This window comes from Saimiri boliviensis, chromosome 8 (genome assembly GCF_048565385.1).
Source record: "Saimiri boliviensis isolate mSaiBol1 chromosome 8, mSaiBol1.pri, whole genome shotgun sequence".
Taxonomy (NCBI): domain Eukaryota; kingdom Metazoa; phylum Chordata; class Mammalia; order Primates; family Cebidae; genus Saimiri; species Saimiri boliviensis.
In genome coordinates, this window is record NC_133456.1 from 66,686,894 (window position 1) to 66,708,283 (window position 21,390).

A 21,390-nucleotide genomic window follows, 5' to 3' on the forward strand; every position below is an offset into this window, starting at 1 on the left:
GCGACAAACACACAGCAGTTTAGCTCTGGAAGTTGAATGCACACATTGACAAGCATTCTGCTAGATAGCTCCGTTTTAGTTTTACAGCATGTTACTTCTCTTTACAGCCTGTACTCCCAAGCACTTTGGAATGTCCAAACGCAGCTTTTAGAAGAAACGTGTTTCTACCTCCCTAATGTAAACATAAATGCAACTTCCTAAAAGGAACCAACACACAGCAGATCAGTTTGTACGAGGCGGGTCTTCTGTGTTTTAAACGCATTCTTACTGCTAACTCTTATATGCGTCTCTAGGGCTGGAAATGACTGTTTCTACATTCTCCAAAGAAAGGGTTTCTGAACTGCTGAAAACACACAGAAGTTTAGCTCTGGAAGTTGAATGCACACATTGACAACCATTCTGCTAGATATCTCCGTTTTTGTTTTACAGCAAGGTACTTCTCTTTACAGCCTGTACTCCCAAGCAATCTGGAATGTCCAAACGCAGCTTTTAGAAGAAACGTGTTTCTACCTCGCTGAATGTAAACATACATGCAACTTCCTAAAAGGAACCAACACACAGCAGATCAGTTTGTACGAAGCAGGTCTTCTGTGTTTTAAACGCATTCTTACTGCTAACTCTTACATGCGTCTCTGGGGCTGGAAATGACTGTTTCTACATTCTCCAAAGAAAGGGTTTCTGAACTGCTGCAAACACACAGCAGTTTAGCTCTGGAAGTTGAATGCACACATTGACAACCATTCTGCTAGATAGCTCCGTTTTTGTTTACAGCAAGGTACTTCTCTTTACAGCCTGTACTCCCAAGTACTCTGGAATGTCCAAACACAGCTTTTAGAAGAAACATGTTTCTGCCTCGCTGAATGTAAACATAGATGCAACTTCCTAAAAGGAACCAACACAGAGCAGATCAGTTTGTACGAAGTGGGTCTTCTTTGTTTTAAACGCATTCTTACTGCTAACTCTTATATGCGTCTCTAGGACTGGAAATGACTGTTTCTACATTCTCCAAAGAAAGGGTTTCTGAACTGCTGCAAACACACAGAAGTTTAGCTCTGGAAGTTGAATGCACACATTGACAACCATTCTGCTAGATAGCTCCGTTTTTGTTTTACAGCAAGGTACTTCTCTTTACAGCCTGTACTCCCAAGCAATCTGGAATGTCCAAACGCAGCTTTTAGAAGAAACGTGTTTCTACCTCGCTGAATGTAAACATAGATGCAACTTCCTAAAAGGAACCAACACACAGCAGATCAGTTTGTACGAAGCGGGTCTTCTGTGTTTTAAACGCATTCTTACTGCTAACTCTTATATGCGTCTCTAGGGCTGGAAATGACTGTTTCTACATTCTCCAAAGAAAGGGTTTCTGAACTGCTGCAAACACACAGACGTTTAGCGCTGGATGTTGAATGCACACATTGACAACCATTCTGCTATATAGCTCCGTTTTTGTTTTACAGCAAGGTACTTTTCTTTACAGCCTGTAATCCCAAGCACTCTGGAATGTCCAAACGCAGCTTTTAGAAGAAACGTGTTTCTACCTCGCTGAATGTAAACATAGATGCAACTTCCTAAAAGGAACCAACACAGAGCAGATCAGTTTGTACGAAGCGGGTCTTCTGTGTTTTAAACGCATTCTTACTGCTAACTGTTATATGCGTCTCTAGGGCTGAAAATGACTGTTTCAACATTCTCCAAAGAAAGGGTTTCTGAACTGCTGCAAACACACAGAAGTTTAGCTCTGGAAGTTGAATGCACACATTGACAACCATTCTGCTAGATAGCTCCGTTTTAGTTTTACAGCAAGGTACTTCTCTTTACAGCCTGTACTCCCAAGCACTCTGGAATGTCCAAACGCAGTTTTTAGAAGAAACGTGTTTATAACTCGCTGAATGTAAACATAGATGCAACTTCCTAAAAGGAACCAACACAGCAGATCAGTTTGTACGAAGCGGGTCTTCTGTGTTTTAAACGCATTCTTACTGCTAACTCTTACATGCGTCTCTGGGGCTGGAAATGACTGTTTCTACATTCTCCAAAGAATGGGTTTCTGAACGGCTGCAAACACACAGCAGTTTAGCTCTGGAAGTTGAATGCACACATTGACAACCATTCTGCTAGTTAGCTCCGTTTTTGTTTACAGCAAGGTACTTCTCTTTACAGCCTGTACTCCCAAGTACTCTGGAATGTCCAAACACAGCTTTTAAAAGAAACATGTTTCTTCCTCGCTGAATGTAAACATAGATGCAACTTCCTAAAAGGAACCAACACAGAGCAGATCAGTTTGTACGAAGCGGGTCTTCTTTGTTTTAAACGCATTCTTACTGCAAACTTTTATATGCTTCTATAGGGCTGGAAATGACTGTTTCTACATTCTCCAAAGAAAGGGTTTCTGAACTGCTGCAAACACACAGCAGTTTAGCTCTGGAAGTTGAATGCACACATTGACAACCATTCTGCTAGATAGCTCCATTTTTGTTTTACAGCAAGCTACTTCTCTTTACAGCCTGTATTCCCAAGCACTCTGGAATGTCCAAACGCAGCTTTTAGAAGAAACGTGTTTCTGCCTCGCTGAATATAAACATAGATGCAACTTCCTAAAAGGAACCAACACAGAGCAGATCACTTTGTACGAAGCAGGTCTTCTTTGTTTTAAACGCATTCTTACAGCTAACTCTTATATGCTTCTGTAGGGCTGAAAATGACAGTTTCTACATTCTCCAAAGAAAGGGTTTCTGAACTGCGGCAAACACACAGCAGTTTAGCTCTGGAAGTTGAATGCACACATTGACAAGCATTCTGCTAGATAGCTCCGTTTTAGTTTTACAGCATGGTACTTCTTTTTGCAGCCTGTACTCCCAAGCACTTTGGAATGTCCAAACGCAGCTTTTAGAAGAAACGTGTTTCTACCTCCCTAATGTAAACATAAATGCAACTTCCTAAAAGGAACCAACACACAGCAGATCAGTTTGTACGAAGCGGGTCTTCTGTGTTTTAAACGCAGTCTTACTGCTAACTCTTATATGCGTCTCTAGGGCTGGAAATGACTGTTTCTACATTCTCCAAAGAAAGGGTTTCTGAACTGCTGCAAACACACAGAAGTTTAGCTCTGGAAGTTGAATGCACACATTGACAACCATTCTGCTAGATAGCTCCGTTTTTGTTTTACAGCAAGTTACTTCTCTTTACAGCCTGTACTCCCAAGCAATCTGGAATGTCCAAACGCAGCTTTTAGAAGAAACGTGTTTCTACCTCGCTGAATGTAAACATAGATTCAACTTCCTAAAAGCAACCAACACACAGAAGATCAGTTTGTATGAAGCGGGTCTTCTGTGTTTTAAACGCATTCTTACTGCTTACTCTTATATGCGTCTCTAGGGCTGGAAATGACTGTTTCTACATTCTCCAAAGAAAGGGTTTCTGAACTGCTGCAAACACACAGACGTTTAGCTCTGGATGTTGAATGCACACATTGACAACCATTCTGCTAGATAGCTCCGTTTTTGTTTTACAGCAAGGTACTTCTCTTTACAGCCTGTACTCCCAAGTACTCTGGAATGTCCAAACGCAGCTTTTAGAAGAAACGTGTTTCTACCTCGCTGAATGTAAACATAGATGCAGCTTCCTAAAAGGAACCAACACACAGCAGATCAGTTTGTACGAAACGGGTGTTCTGTGTTTTAAACGCATTCTTACTGCTAACTCTTATATGCGTCTCTAGGGATGGAAATGACTGTTTCTACATTCTCCAAAGAAAGGGTTTCTGAACTGCTGCAAACACACAGAAGTTTAGCTCTGGAAGTTGAATGGACACATTGACAACCATTCTACTAGATACCTCCGTTTTAGTTTTACAGCAAGGTACTTCTCTTTACAGCCTGTACTCCCAAGCACTCTGGAAAGTCCAAACGCAGCTTTTAGAAGAAACGTGTTTCTGCCTCGCTGAATATAAACAGAGATGCAAATTCCTAAAAGGAACCAACACAGAGCAGATCAGTTTGTACGAAGTGCGTCTTCTTTCTTTTAAACGCATTCTTACTGCAAACTCTTATATGCTTCTCTAGGGCTGGAAATGACTGTTTCCGCATTCTCCAAAGAAAGGGTTTCTGAACTGCTGCAAACACACAGCAGTTTAGCTCTGGACGTTGAATGCACACATTGACAACCATTCTGCTAGATAGCTCCGTTTTTGTTTTACAGCAACGTACTTCCCTTTACAGCCTGTACTCCCAAGCACTCTGGAATGTCCAAACGCAGCTTTTAGAAGAAACGTGTTTCTGCCTCGCTGAATATAAACATAGATGCAACTTCCTAAAAGGAACAAACACAGAGCAGATCAGTTTGTAGGAAGTGGGTCTTCTTTGTTTTAAACGCATTCTTACTGCAAACTCTTATATGCTTCTCTAGGGCTGGAAATGACTGTTTCTACATTCTCCAAAGAAAGGGTTTCTGAACTGCTGCAAACACACATCAGTTTAGCTCTGGAAGTTGAATGCACACATTGACAACCATTCTGCTAGATAGCTCCGTTTTTCTTTTACAGCAAGGTACTTCTCTTTACAGCCTGTACTCCCAAGCACTCTGGAATGTCCAAACGCAGCTTTTAGAAGAAACGTGTTTCTACCTCGCTGAATGTAAACATAGATGCAACTTCCTAAAAGGAACCAACACACAGCAGATCAGTTTGTACGAAGCTGGTCTTCTGTGTTTTAAACGCATTCTTACTGCTAACCCTTATATGCTTCCCTAGGGCTGGAAATGACTGTTTCTACATTCTCCAAAGAAAGGGTTTCTGAACTGCTGCAAACACACAGCAGTTTAGCTCTGGAAGTTGAATGCACACATTGACTACCATTCTGCTAGATAGCTCCATTTTTGTTTTACAGCAAGCTACTTCTCTTTACAGCCTGTATTCCCAAGCACTCTGGAATGTCCAAACGCAGCTTTTAGAAGAAACGTGTTTCTGCCTCGCTGAATATAAACATAGATGCAACTTCCTAAAAGGAACAAACACAGAGCAGATCAGTTTGTACGAAGCAGGTCTTCTTTGTTTTAAACGCATTCTTACAGCTAACTCTTATATGCTTATGTAGGGCTGAAAATGACAGTTTCTACATTCTGCAAAGAAAGGTTTTCTGAACTGCGAGAAACACACAGCAGTTTAGCTCTGGAAGTTGAATGCACACATTGACAAGCATTCTGCTAGATAGCTCCGTTTTAGTTTTACAGCATGGTACTTCTCTTTACAGCCTGTACTCCCAAGCACTTTGGCATGTCCAAACGCAGCTTTTAGAAGAAACGTGTTTCTACCTCCCTAATGTAAAAATAAATGCAACTTCCTAAAAGGAACCAACACACAGCAGATCAGTTTGTACGAAGCGGGTCTTCTGTGTTTTAAACGCATTCTTACTGCTAACTCTTATATGCGTCTCTAGGGCTGGAAATGACTGTTTCTACATTCTCCAAAGAAAGGGTTTCTGAACTGCTGCAAACACACAGCAGTTTAGCTCTGGAAGTTGAATGCACACATTGACAACCATTCTGCTAGATAGCTCCATTTTTGTTTTACAGCAAGGTACTTCTCTTTACAGCCTGTACTCCCAAACAATCTGGAATGTCCAAACGCAGCTTTTAGAAGAAACGTGTTTCTACCTCGCTGAATGTAAACATAGATGCAACTTCCTAAAAGGAACCAACACACAGCAGATCAGTTTGTACGAAGCGGGTCTTCTGTGTTTTAAACGCATTCTTACTGCTAACTCTTATATGCGTGTCTAGGGCTGGAAATGACTGTTTCTACATTCTCCAAAGAAAGGGTTTCTGAACTGCTGCAAACACACAGACGTTTAGCTCTTGATGTTGAATGCACACATTGACAACCATTCTGCTAGATAGCTCCGTTTTAGTTTTACATCAAGGTACTTCTCTTTACAGCCTGTACTCCCAAGCACTCTGGAATGTCCAAACGCAGCTTTTAGAAGAAACGTGTTTCTACCTCGCTGAATATAAACATGGATGCAACTTCCTAAAAGGAATCAACACACAGCAGATCAGTTTGTACGAAACGGGTCTTCTGTGTTTTAAACGCATTCTTAATGCTAACTCTTATATGCGTCTCTAGGGCTGGAAATGACTGTTTCTACATTCTCCAAAGAAAGGTTTTCTGAACTGCTGCAAACACACAGCAATTTAGCTCTGGAAGTTGAATGCACACATTGACAACCATTCTGATAGATAGCTCCGTTTTTGTTTTACAGCACGGTACTTCTCTTTACAGCCTGTATTCCCAAGCACTCTGGAATGTCCAAACGCAGCTTTTAGAAGAAACGTGTTTCTGCCTCGCTGAATATAAACATAGATGCAACTTCCTAAAAGGAACCAACACAGAGCAGATCAGTTTGTACGAAGCGAGTCTTCTTTGTTTCATACGCATTCTTACTGCAAACTCTTATATGTGTCTCTAGGGCTGGAAATGACTGTTTCTAAATTCTCCAAAGAAAGGGTTTCTGAACTGCTGCAAACACACAGAAGTTTAGCTCTGGAAGTTGAATGCACACATGGACAACCATTCTGCTAGATAGCTCCGTTTTAGTTTTACAGCAAAGTACTTCTCTTTACAGCCTGTACTCCCAAGGTCTCTGGAATGTCCAAACGCAGCTTTTAGAAGAAAAGTGTTTCTACCTCGCTGAATGTAAACATAGATGCAACTTCCTAAAAGGAACCAACACACAGCAGATTAGTTTGTACGAAACGGGTCTTCTGTGTTTTAAACGCATTCTTACTGCTAACTCTTATATGCGTCTCTAGGGCTGGAAATGACTGTTTCTACATTCTCCAAAGAAAGGGTTTCTGAACTGCTGCAAACACACAGAAGTTTAGCTCTGGAAGTTGAATGGACACATTGACAACCATTCTGCTAGATAGCTCCGTTTTAGTTTTACAGCAAGGTACTTCTCTTTACAGCCTGTACTCCCAAGCACTCTGGAATGTCCAAACGCAGCTTTTAGAAGAAACGTGGTTCTGCCTCGCTGAATATAAACAGAGATGCAAATTCCTAAATGGAACCAACACAGAGCAGATCAGTTTGTACGAAGTGCGTCTTCTTTCTTTTAAACGCATTCTTACTGCAAACTCTTATATGCTTCTCTAGGGCTGGAAATGACGGTTTCTGCATTCTCCAAAGAAAGTCTTTCTGAACTGCTGCATACACACAGCAGTTTAGCTCTGGAAGTTGAACGCCCACATTGACAACCATTCTGCTAGATAGCTTCGTTTTTGTTTTACAGCAAGGTACTTCTCTTTACAGCCTGTATTCCCAAGCACTCTGGAATGTCCAAACGCAGCTTTTAGAAGAAACGTTTTTCTGCCTCGCTGAATGTAAACATAGATGCAACTTCCTAAAAGGAACCAACACAGAGCAGATCAGTTCTTACAAAGCGGGTCTTCTGTGTTTTAAACACATTCTTACTGCTAACCCTTATATGCTTCCCTAGGGCTGGAAATGACTGTTTCTACATTCTCCAAAGAAAGGGTTTCTGAACTGCTGCAAACACACAGCAGTTTAGCTCTGGAAGTTGAATGCACACATTGACAACCATTCTGCTAGATAGCTCCATTATTGTTTTACAGCAAGCTACTTCTCTTTACAGCCTGTATTCCCAAGCACTCTGGAATGTCCAAACGCAGCTTTTAGAAGAAACGTGTTTCTGCCTCGCTGAATATAAACATAGATGCAACTTCCTAAAAGGAACAAACACAGAGCAGATCAGTTTGTACGAAGCAGGTCTTCTTTGTTTTAAACGCATTCTTACAGCTAACTCTTATATGCTTCTGTAGGGCTGAAAATGACATTTTCTACATTCTACAAAGAAAGGGTTTCTGAACTGCGACAAACACACAGCAGTTTAGCTCTGGAAGTTGAATGCACACATTGACAAGCATTCTGCTAGATAGCTCCGTTTTAGTTTTACAGCATGTTACTTCTCTTTACAGCCTGTACTCCCAAGCACTTTGGAATGTCCAAACGCAGCTTTTAGAAGAAACGTGTTTCTACCTCCCTAATGTAAACATAAATGCAACTTCCTAAAAGGAACCAACACACAGCAGATCAGTTTGTACGAGGCGGGTCTTCTGTGTTTTAAACGCATTCTTACTGCTAACTCTTATATGCGTCTCTAGGGCTGGAAATGACTGTTTCTACATTCTCCAAAGAAAGGGTTTCTGAACTGCTGAAAACACACAGAAGTTTAGCTCTGCAAGTTGAATGCACACATTGACAACCATTCTGCTAGATAGCTCCGTTTTTGTTTTACAGCAAGGTACTTCTCTTTACAGCCTGTACTCCCAAGCAATCTGGAATGTCCAAACGCAGCTTTTAGAAGAAACGTGTTTCTACCTCGCTGAATGTAAACATACATGCAACTTCCTAAAAGGAACCAACACACAGCAGATCAGTTTGTACGAAGCAGGTCTTCTGTGTTTTAAACGCATTCTTACTGCTAACTCTTACATGCGTCTCTGGGGCTGGAAATGACTGTTTCTACATTCTCCAAAGAAAGGGTTTCTGAACTGCTGCAAACACACAGCAGTTTAGCTCTGGAAGTTGAATGCACACATTGACAACCATTCTGCTAGATAGCTCCGTTTTTGTTTACAGCAAGGTACTTCTCTTTACAGCCTGTACTCCCAAGTACTCTGGAATGTCCAAACACAGCTTTTAGAAGAAACATGTTTCTGCCTCGCTGAATGTAAACATAGATGCAACTTCCTAAAAGGAACCAACACAGAGCAGATCAGTTTGTACGAAGTGGGTCTTCTTTGTTTTAAACGCATTCTTACTGCTAACTCTTATATGCGTCTCTAGGGCTGGAAATGACTGTTTCTACATTCTCCAAAGAAAGGGTTTCTGAACTGCTGCAAACACACAGAAGTTTAGCTCTGGAAGTTGAATGCACACATTGACAACCATTGTGCTAGATAGCTCCGTTTTTGTTTTACAGCAAGGTACTTCTCTTTACAGCCTGTACTCCCAAGCAATCTGGAATGTCCAAACGCAGCTTTTAGAAGAAACGTGTTTCTACCTCGCTGAATGTAAACATAGATGCAACTTCCTAAAAGGAACCAACACACAGCAGATCAGTTTGTACGAAGCGGGTCTTCTGTGTTTTAAACGCATTCTTACTGCTAACTCTTATATGCGTCTCTAGGGCTGGAAATGACTGTTTCTACATTCTCCAAAGAAAGGGTTTCTGAACTGCTGCAAACACACAGACGTTTAGCGCTGGATGTTGAATGCACACATTGACAACCATTCTGCTATATAGCTCCGTTTTTGTTTTACAGCAAGGTACTTTTCTTTACAGCCTGTAATCCCAAGCACTCTGGAATGTCCAAACGCAGCTTTTAGAAGAAACGTGTTTCTACCTCGCTGAATGTAAACATAGATGCAACTTCCTAAAAGGAACCAACACAGAGCAGATCAGTTTGTACGAAGCGGGTCTTCTGTGTTTTAATCGCATTCTTACTGCTAACTGTTATATGCGTCTCTAGGGCTGAAAATGACTGTTTCAACATTCTCCAAAGAAAGGGTTTCTGAACTGCTGCAAACACACAGAAGTTTAGCTCTGGAAGTTGAATGCACACATTGACAACCATTCTGCTAGATAGCTCCGTTTTAGTTTTACAGCAAGGTACTTCTCTTTACAGCCTGTACTCCCAAGCACTCTGGAATGTCCAAACGCAGCTTTTAGAAGAAACGTGTTTCTAACTCGCTGAATGTAAACATAGATGCAACTTCCTAAAAGGAACCAACACAGCAGATCAGTTTGTACGAAGCGGGTCTTCTGTGTTTTAAACGCATTCTTACTGCTAACTCTTACATGCGTCTCTGGGGCTGGAAATGACTGTTTCTACATTCTCCAAAGAAAGGGTTTCTGAACGGCTGCAAACACACAGCAGTTTAGCTCTGGAAGTTGAATGCACACATTGACAACCATTCTGCTAGTTAGCTCCGTTTTTGTTTACAGCAAGGTATTTCGCTTTACAGCCTGTACTCCCAAGTACTCTGGAATGTCCAAACACAGCTTTTAAAAGAAACATGTTTCTTCCTCGCTGAATGTAAACATAGATGCAACTTCCTAAAAGGAACCAACACAGAGCAGATCAGTTTGTACGAAGCGGGTCTTCTTTGTTTTAAACGCATTCTTACTGCAAACTCTTATATGCTTCTCTAGGGCTGGAAATGACTGTTTCTACATTCTCCAAAGAAAGGGTTTCTGAACTGCTGCAAACACACAGCAGTTTAGCTCTGGAAGTTGAATGCACACATTGACAACCATTCTGCTAGATAGCTCCATTTTTGTTTTACAGCAAGCTACTTCTCTTTACAGCCTGTATTCCCAAGCACTCTGGAATGTCCAAACGCAGCTTTTAGAAGAAACGTGTTTCTGCCTCGCTGAATATAAACATAGATGCAACTTCCTAAAAGGAACCAACACAGAGCAGATCAGTTTGTACGAAGCAGGTCTTCTTTGTTTTAAACGCATTCTTACAGCTAACTCTTATATGCTTCTGTAGGGCTGAAAATGACAGTTTCTACATTCTCCAAAGAAAGGGTTTCTGAACTGCGGCAAACACACAGCAGTTTAGCTCTGGAAGTTGAATGCACACATTGACAAGCATTCTGCTAGATAGCTCCGTTTTTGTTTTACAGCATGGTACTTCTTTTTGCAGCCTGTACTCCCAAACACTTTGGAATGTCCAAACGCAGCTTTTAGAAGAAACGTGTTTCTACCTCCCTAATGTAAACATAAATGCAACTTCCTAAAAGGAACCAACACACAGCAGATCAGTTTGTACGAAGCGGGTCTTCTGTGTTTTAAACGCAGTCTTACTGCTAACTCTTATATGCGTCTCTAGGGCTGGAAATGACTGTTTCTACATTCTCCAAAGAAAGGGTTTCTGAACTGCTGCAAACACACAGAAGTTTAGCTCTGGAAGTTGAATGCACACATTGACAACCATTCTGCTAGATAGCTCCGTTTTTGTTTTACAGCAAGTTACTTCTCTTTACAGCCTGTACTCCCAAGCAATCTGGAATGTCCAAACGCAGCTTTTAGAAGAAACGTGTTTCTACCTCGCTGAATGTAAACATAGATTCAACTTCCTAAAAGCAACCAACACACAGAAGATCAGTTTGTATGAAGCGGGTCTTCTGTGTTTTAAACGCATTCTTACTGCTAACTCTTATATGCTTCTCTAGGGCTGGAAATGACTGTTTCTACATTCTCCAAAGAAAGGGTTTCTGAACTGCTGCAAACACACAGACGTTTAGCTCTGGATGTTGAATGCACACATTGACAACCATTCTGCTAGATAGCTCCGTTTTTGTTTTACAGCAAGGTACTTCTCTTTACAGCCTGTACTCCCAAGCACTCTGGAATGTCCAAACGCAGCTTTTAGAAGAAACGTGTTTCTACCTCGCTGAATGTAAACATAGATGCAGCTTCCTAAAAGGAACCAACACACAGCAGATCAGTTTGTACGAAACGGGTCTTCTGTGTTTTAAACGCATTCTTACTGCTAACTCTTATATGCGTCTCGAGGGCTGGAAATGACTGTTTCTACATTCTCCAAAGAAAGGGTTTCTGAACTGCTGCAAACACACAGAAGTTTAGCTCTGGAAGTTGAATGGACACATTGACAACCATTCTACTAGATACCTCCGTTTTAGTTTTACAGCAAGGTACTTCTCTTTACAGCCTGTACTCCCAAGCACTCTGGAAAGTCCAAACGCAGCTTTTAGAAGAAACGTGTTTCTGCCTCGCTGAATATAAACAGAGAGGCAAATTCCTAAAAGGAACCAACACAGAGCAGATCAGTTTGTACGAAGTGCGTCTTCTTTCTTTTAAACGCATTCTTACTACAAACTCTTATATGCTTCTCTAGGGCTGGAAATGACTTTTTCCGCATTCTCCAAAGAAAGGGTTTCTGAACTGCTGCAAACACACAGCAGTTTAGCTCTGGACGTTGAATGCACACATTGACAACCATTCTGCTAGATAGCTCCGTTTTTGTTTTACAGCAACGTACTTCCCTTTACAGCCTGTACTCCCAAGCACTCTGGAATGTCCAAACGCAGCTTTTAGAAGAAACGTGTTTCTACCTCGCTGAATGTAAACATAGATGCAACTTCCTAAAAGGAACCAACACACAGCAGATCAGTTTGTACGAAGCGGGTCTTCTGTGTTTTAAACTCATTCTTACTGCTAACTCTTATATGCGTCTCTAGGGCTGGAAATGACTGTTTCTACATTCTCCAAAGAAAGGGTTTCTGAACTGCAGCAAACACAGGGCAGTTTAGCTCTGGAAGTTGAACGCCCACATTGACAACCATTCTGCTAGATAGCTCCGTTTTTGTTTTACAGCAAGGTACTTCTCTTTACAGCCTGTATTCCCAAGCACTCTGGAATGTCCAAATGCAGCTTTTAGAAGAAACGTTTTTCTGCCTCGCTGAATATAAACCTAGATGCAACTTCCTAAAAGGAACCAACACAGAGCAGATCAGTTCGTACGAAGTGGTTCTTCTTTGTTTTAAACGCATTCTTACTGCAAACTCTTATATGCTTCTCTAGGGCTGGAAATGACTGTTTCTACATTCTCCAAAGAAAGGGTTTCTGATCTGCTGCAAACACACAGCAGTTTAGCTCTGGAAGTTGAATGCACACATTGACAACCATTCTGCTAGATAGCTCCGTTTTTTTTTACAGCAAGGTACTTCTCTTTACAGCCTGTACTCCCAGGCACTCTGGAATGTCCAAACGCAGCTTTTAGAAGAAACGTGTTTCTACCTCGCTGAATGTAAACATAGATGCAACTTCCTAAAAGGAACCAACACAGAGCAGATCAGTTTGTACGAAGCGGGTCTTCTGTGTTTTAAACGCATTCTTACTGCTAACTGTTATATGCGTCTCTAGGGCTGGAAATGACTGTTTCTACATACTCCAAAGAAAGGGTTTCTGAACTGCTGCAAACACACAGAAGTTTAGCTCTGGAAGTTGAATGCACACATTGACAACCATTCTGCTAGATAGCTCCGTTTTTGTTTTACAGCAAGGTAATTCTCTTTACAGCCTGTACTCCCAAGCACTCTGGAATGTCCAAACGCAGCTTTTAGAAGAAACATGTTTCTGCCTCGCTGAATGTAAACATAGATGCAACTTCCTAAAAGGAACCAACACAGAGCAGATCAGTTTGTACGAAGTGGGTCTTCTTTGTTTTAAACGCATTCTTACTGCAAACTCTTATATGCTTTTCTAGGGCTGGAAATGACTGTTTCTACATTCTCCAAAGAAAGGGTTTCTGAACTGCTGCAAACACACATCAGTTTAGTTCTGGAAGTTGAATGCACACATTGACAACCATTCTGCTAGATAGCTCCGTTTTTGTTTTACAGCAAGGTACTTCTCTTTACAGCCTGTACTCCCAAGCAATCTGGAATGTCCAAACGCAGCTTTTAGAAGAAACGTGTTTCTACCTCGCTGAATGTAAACATAAATGCAACTTCCTAAAAGTAAACAACACACAGCAGATCAGTTTGTACGAAGCGGGTCTTCTGTGTTTTAAACGCATTCTTACTGCTAACTCTTATATGCGTCTCTAGGGCTGGAAATGACTGTTTCTACATTCTCCAAAGAAAGGGTTTCTGAACTGCTGCAAACACACAGAAGTTTAGCTCTGGAAGTTGAATGCACACATTGACAACCATTCTGCTAGATAGCTCCGTTTTTGTTTTACAGCAAGGTACTTCTCTTTACAGCCTGTACTCCCAAGCATTCTGGAATGTCCGAACGCAGCTTTTAGAAGAAACGTGTTTCTTCCTCGCTGAATGTAAACATAGATGCAACTTCCTAAAAGGAACCAACACACAGCACATCAGTTTGTACGAAGCGGGTCTTCTGTGTTTTAAACACATTCTTACTGCTAACTCTTATATGCGTCTCTAGGGCTGGAAATGACTGTTTCTACATTCTCCAAAGAAAGGGTTTCTGAACTGCTGCAAACACACAGACGTTTAGCTCTGGATGTTGAATGCACCCATTGACAACCATTCTGCTAGATAGCTCCGTTTTTGTTTTACAGCAAGGTAATTCTCTTTACAGCCTGTACTCCCAAACACTCTGGAATGTCCAAACGCAGCTTTTAGAAGAAACGTGTTTCTACCTCGCTGAATGTAAACATAGATGCAACTTCCCAAAAGGAACCAACACAGAGCAGATCAGTTTGTACGAAGCGGGTCTTCTGTGTTTTAAACGCATTCTTACTGCTAACTGTTATATGCGTCTCTAGGGCTGAAAATGACTGTTTCAACATTCTCCAAAGAAAGGTTTTCTGAACTGCGAGAAACACACAGCAGTTTAGCTCTGGAAGTTGAATGCACACATTGACAAGCATTCTGCTAGATAGCTCCGTTTTAGTTTTACAGCATGGTACTTCTCCTTACAGCCTGTACTCCCAAGCACTTTGGCATGTCCAAACGCAGCTTTTAGAAGAAACGTGTTTCTACCTCCCTAATGTAAACATAAATGCAACTTCCTAAAAGGAACCAACACACAGCAGATCAGTTTGTACGAAGCGGGTCTTCTGTGTTTTAAACGCATTCTTACTGCTAACTCTTACATGCGTCTCTAGGGCTGGAAATGACTGTTTCTACATTCTCCAAAGAAAGGGTTTCTGAACTGCTGCAAACACACAGAAGTTTAGCTCTGGAAGTTGAATGCACACATTGACAACCATTCTGCTAGATAGCTCCGTTTTTGTTTTACAGCAAGGTACTTCTCTTTACAGCCTGTACTCCCAAGCAATCTGGAATGTCCAAACGCAGCTTTTAGAAGAAACGTGTTTCTGCCTCGCTGAATATAAACATAGATGCAACTTCCTAAAAGGAACAAACACAGAGCAGATCAGTTTGTACGAAGCAGGTCTTCTTTGTTTTAAACGCATTCTTACAGCTAACTCTTATATGCTTCTGTAGGGCTGAAAATGACATTTTCTACATTCTCCAAAGAAAGGGTTTCTGAACTGCGACAAACACACAGCAGTTTAGCTCTGGAAGTTGAATGCACACATTGACAAGCATTCTGCTAGATAGCTCCGTTTTAGTTTTACAGCATGGTACTTCTCTTTACAGCCTGTACTCCCAAGCATTTTGGAATGTCCAAACGCAGCTTTTAGAAGAAACGTGTTTCTACCCCCCTAATGTAAACATAAATGCAACTTCCTAAAAGGAACCAACACACAGCAGATCAGTTTGTACGAGGCGGGTCTTCTGTGTTTTAAACGCATTCTTACTGCTAACTCTTATATGCGTCTCTAGGGCTGGAAATGACTGTTTCTACATTCTCCAAAGAAAGGGTTTCTGAACTGCTGCAAACACACAGAAGTTTAGCTCTGGAAGTTGAATGCACACATTGACAACCATTCTGCTAGATAGCTCCGTTTTTGTTTTACAGCAAGGTACTTCTCTTTACAGCCTGTACTCCCAAGCAATCTGGAATGTCCAAACGCAGCTGTTAGAAGAAACGTGTTTCTACCTCGCTGAATGTAAACATAGATGCAACTTCCTAAAAGGAACCAACACACAGCAGATCAGTTTGTATGAAGCGGGTCTTCTGTGTTTTAAACGCATTCTTACTGATAACTCTTATATGCGTCTCTAGGGCTGGAAATGACTGTTTCTACATTCTCCAAAGAAAGGGTTTCTGAACTGCTGCAAACACACAGACGTTTAGCTCTGGATGTTGAATGCACACATTGACAACCATTCTGCTAGATAGCTCCGTTTTTGTTTTACAGCAAGGTACTTCTCTTTACAGCCTGTACTCCCAAGCACTCTGGAATATCCAAACGCAGCTTTTAGAAGAAACGTTTTTCTACCTCGCTGAATGTATACATAGATGCAACTTCCTAAAAGGAACCAACACAGAGCAGATCAGTTTGTACGAAGCGGGTCTTCTGTGTTTTAAACGCATTCTTACTGCTAATTGTTATATGCGTCTCTGGGGCTAAAAATGACTGTTTCAACATTCTCCAAAGAAAGGGTTTCTGAACTGCTGCAAACACACAGAAGTTTAGCTCTGGAAGTTGAATGCACACATTGACAACCATTCTGCTAGATAGCTCCGTTTTAGTTTTACAGCAAGGTACTTCTCTTTACAGCCTGTACTCCCAAGCACTCTGGAATGTCCAAACGCAGCTTTTAGAAGAAACGTGTTTCTACCTCGCTGAATGTAAACATAGATGCAACTTCCTAAAAGGAACCAACACACAGCAGATCAGTTTGTACGAAGCGGGTCTTCTGTGTTTTAAACGCATTCTTACTGCTAACTCTTACATGCGTCTCTGGGGCTGGAAATGACTGTTTCTACATTCTCCAAAGAAAGGGTTTCTGAACTGCTGCAAACACACAGCAGTTTAGCTCTGGAAGTTGAATGCACACATTGACAACCATTCTGCTAGATAGCTCCGTTTTTGTTTACAGCAAGGTACTTCTCTTTACAGCCTGTACTCCCACGTACTCTGGAATGTCCAAACACAGCTTTTAGAAGAAACATGTTTCTGCCTCGCTGAATGTAAACATAGATGCAACTTCCTAAAAGGAACCAACACAGAGCAGATCAGTTTGTACGAAGTGGGTCTTCTTTGTTTTAAACGCATTCTTACTGCAAACTCTTATATGCTTCTCTAGGGCTGGAAATGACTGTTTCTACATTCTCCAAAGAAAGGGTTTCTGAACTGCTGCAAACACACATCAGTTTAGCTCTGGAAGTTGAATGCACACATTGACAACCATTCTGGTAGATAGCTCCGTTTTGGTTTTACAGCAAGGTACTTCTCTTTACAGCCTGTACTCCCAAGCAATCTGGAATGTCCAAACGCAGCTTTTAGAAGAAACGTGTTTCTACCTCGCTGAATGTAATCATAAATGCAACTTACTAAAAGGAACCAACACACAGCAGATCAGTTTGTACGAAGCGGGTCTTCTGTGTTTTAAACGCATTCTTACTGCTAACTCTTATATGCGTCTCTAGGGCTGGAAATGACTGTTTCTACATTCTCCAAAGAAAGGGTTTCTGAACTGCTGCAAACACACAGAAGTTTAGCTCTGGAAGTTGAATGCACAAATTGACAACCATTCTGCTAGATAGCTCCTTTTTTGTTTTACAGCAAGGTACTTCTCTTTACAGCCTGTACTCCCAAGCAATCTGGAATGTCCAAACGCAGCTTTTAGAAGAAACGTGTTTCTACCTCGCTGAATGTAAACATAGATGCAACTTCCTAAAAGGAACCAACACACAGCAGATCAGTTTGTACGAAGCGGGTCTTCTGTGTTTTAAACGCATTCTTACTGCTAACTCTTATATGCGTCTCTAGGGCTGGAAATGACTGTTTCTACATTCTCCAAAGAAAGGGTTTCTGAACTGCTGCAAACACACAGACGTTTAGCTCTGGATGTTGAATGCACACATTGACAACCATTCTGCTAGATAGCTCCGTTTTTGTTTTATAGCAAGGTACTTCTCTTTACAGCCTGTACTCCCAAGCACTCTGGAATGTCCAAACGTAGCTTTTAGAAGAAACGTGTTTCTACCTTGCTGAATGTAAACATAGATGCAACTTCTCAAAAGGAACCAACACAGAGCAGATCAGTTTGTACGAAGCGGGTCTTCAGTGTTTTAAACGCATTCTTACTGCTAACTGTTATACGCGTCTCTAGGGCTGAAAATGACTGTTTCAACATTCTCCAAAGAAAGGGTTTCTGAACTGCTGCAAACACACAGAAGTTTAGCTCTGGAAGTTGAATGCACACATTGCCAACCATTCTGCTAGATAGCTCCGTTTTTGTTTACAGCAAGGTACTTCTCTTTACAGCCTGTACTCCCAAGTACTCTGGAATGTCCAAACACAGCTTTTAGAAGAAACGTGTTTCTGCCTCGCTGAATGTAAACATAGATGCAACTTCCTAAAAGGAACCAACACAGAGCACATCAGTTTGTAGGAAGTGGGTCTTCTTTGTTTTAAACGCATTCTTACTGCAAACTCTTATATGCTTCTCTAGGGCTGGAAATGACTGTTTCTTCATTCTCCAAAGAAAGGGTTTCTGAACTGCTGCAAACACACATCAGTTTAGCTCTGGAAGTTGAATGCACACATTGACAACCATTCTGCTAGATAGCTCCGTTTTTCTTTTACAGCAAGGTACTTCTCTTTACAGTCTGTACTCCCAAGCACTCTGGAATGTCCAAACGCAGCTTTTAGAAGAAACGTGTTTCTACCTCGCTGAATGTAAACATAGATGCAACTTCCTAAAAGGAACCAACACACAGCAGATCAGTTTGTACGAAGCTGGTCTTCTGTGTTTTAAACGCATTCTTACTGCTAACCCTTATATGCTTCCCTAGGGCTGGAAATGACTGTTTCTACATTCTCCAAAGAAAGGGTTTCTGAAGTGCTGCAAACACACAGCAGTTTAGCTCTGGAAGTTGAATGCACACATTGACTACCATTCTGCTAGATAGCTCCATTTTTGTTTTACAGCAAGCTACTTCTCTTTACAGCCTGTATTCCCAAGCACTCTGGAATGTCCAAACGCAGCTTTTAAAAGAAACGTGTTTCTGCCTCGCTGAATATAAACATAGATGCAACTTCCTAAAAGGAACAAACACAGAGCAGATCAGTTTGTACGAAGCAGGTCTTCTTTGTTTTAAACGCATTCTTACAGCTAACTCTTATATGCTTCTGTAGGGCTGAAAATGACAGTTTCTACATTCTCCAAAGAAAGGGTTTCTGAACTGCGACAAACACACAGCAGTTTAGCTCTTGAAGTTGAATGCACACATTGACAAGCATTCTGCTAGATAGCTCCGTTTTAGTTTTACAGCATGGTACTTCTCTTTACAGCCTGTACTCCCAAGTACTTTGGAATGTCCAAACGCAGCTTTTAGAAGAAACGTGTTTCTACCTCCCTAATGTAAACATAAATGCAACTTCCTAAAAGGAACCAACACACAGCAGATCAGTTTGTACGAAGCGGGTCTTCTGTGTTTTAAACGCATTATTACTGCTAACTCTTATATGCGTCTCTAGGGCTGGAAATGACTGTTTCTACATTCTCCAAAGAAAGGGTTTCTGAACTGCTGCAAACACACAGCAGTTTAGCTCTGGAAGTTGAATGCACACATTGACAACCATTCTGATAGATAGCTCCGTTTTTGTTTTACAGCAAGGTACTTCTCTTTACAGCCTGTACTCCCAAGCAATCTGGAATGTCCAAACGCAGCTTTTAGAAGAAACGTGTTTCTACCTCGCTGAATGTAAACATAGATGCAACTTCCTAAAAGGAAAAAACACACAGCAGATCAGTTTGTACGAAGCGGGTCTTCTGTGTTTTAAACGCATTCTTACTGCTAACTCTTATATGCGTCTCTAGGGCTGGAAATGACTGTTTCTACATTCTCCAAAGAAAGGGTTTCTGAACTGCTGCAAACACACAGACGTTTAGCTCTGGATGTTGAATGCACACATTGACAACCATTCTGCTAGATAGCTCCGTTTTTGTTTTACAGCAAGGTACTTCTCTTTACAGCCTGTACTCCCAAGCACTCTGGAATGTCCAAACGCAGCTTTTAGAAGAAACGTGTTTTTACCTCGCTGAATGTAAACATAGATGCAACTTCCTATTAGGAACCAACACAGAGCAGATCAGTTTGTACGAAGCGGGTCTTCTGTGTTTTAAACGCATTCTAACTGCTAACTGTTATATGCGTCTCTAGGGCTGAAAATGACTGTTTCAACATTCTCTAAAGAAAGGGTTTCTGAACTGCTGCAAACACACAGAAGTTTAGCTCTGGAAGTTGAATGCACACATTGACAACCATTCTGCTAGATAGCTCCGTTTTAGTTTTACAGCAAGGTACTTCTCTTTACAGCCTGTACTCCCAAGCACTCTGGAATGTCCAAACGCAGCTTTTAGAAGAAACGTGTTTCTGCCTCGCTGAATATAAACATAGATGCAACTTCCTAAAAGGAACAAACACAGAGCAGATCAGTTTGTACGAAGCAGGTCTCCTTTGTTTTAAACGCATTCTTACAGCTAACTCTTATATGCTTCTGTAGGGCTGAAAATGACAGTTTCTACATTCTCCAAAGAAAGGGTTTCTGAACTGCTACAAACACACAGCAGTTTAGCTCTGGAAGTTGAATGCACACATTGACAACCATTCTGCTAGATAGCTCCGTTTTAGTTTTACAGCATGGTACTTCTCTTTACAGCCTGTACTCCCAAGCACTTTGGAATGTCCAAACGCAGCTTTTAGAAGAAACGTGTTTCTACCTCCCTAATGTAAACATAAATGCAACTTCCTAAAAAAAACCAACACACAGCAGATCAGTTTGTACGAAGCGGGTCTTCTGTGTTTTAAACGCATTCTTACTGCTAACTCTTATATGCGTCTCTAGGGCTGGAAATGACTGTTTCTACATTCTCCAAAGAAAGGGTTTCTGAGCTGCTGCAAACACACAGAAGTTTAGCTCTGGAAGTTGAATGCACACATTGACAACCATTCTGCTAGATAGCTCCGTTTTTGTTTTACAGCAAGGTACTTCTCTTTACAGCCTGTACTCCCAAGCACTCTGGAATGTCCAAACGCAGCTTTTAGAAGAAACGTGTTTCTACCTCTCTGAATGTAAACATAGATGCAACTTCCTAAAAGGAATCAACACACAGCAGATCAGTTTGTACGAAACGGGTCTTCTGTGTTTTAAACGCATTCTTAATGCTAACTCTTATATGCGTCTCTAGGGCTGGAAATGACTGTTTCTACATTCTCCAAAGAAAGGGTTTCTGAACTGCTGCAAACACACAGCAGTTTAGCTCTGGAAGTTGAATGCACACATTGACAACCATTCTGATAGATAGCTCCGTTTTTGTTTTACAGCACGGTACTTCTCTTTACAGCCTGTATTCCCAAGCACTCTGGAATGTCCAAACGCAGCTTTTAGAAGAAACGTGTTTCTGCCTCGCTGAATATAAACATAGATTCAACTTCCTAAAAGGAACCAACACAGAGCAGATCAGTTTGTACGAAGCGAGTCTTCTTTGTTTTAAACGCATTCTTACTGCAAACTCTTATATGTGTCTCTAGGGCTGGAAATGACTGTTTCTAAATTCTCCAAAGAAAGCGTTTCTGAACTGCTGCAAACACACAGAAGTTTAGCTCTGGAAGTTGAATGCACACATGGACAACCATTCTGCTATATAGCTCCGTTTTAGTTTTACAGCAAGGTACTTCTCTTTACAGCCTGTACTCCCAAGGTCTCTGGAATGTCCAAACGCAG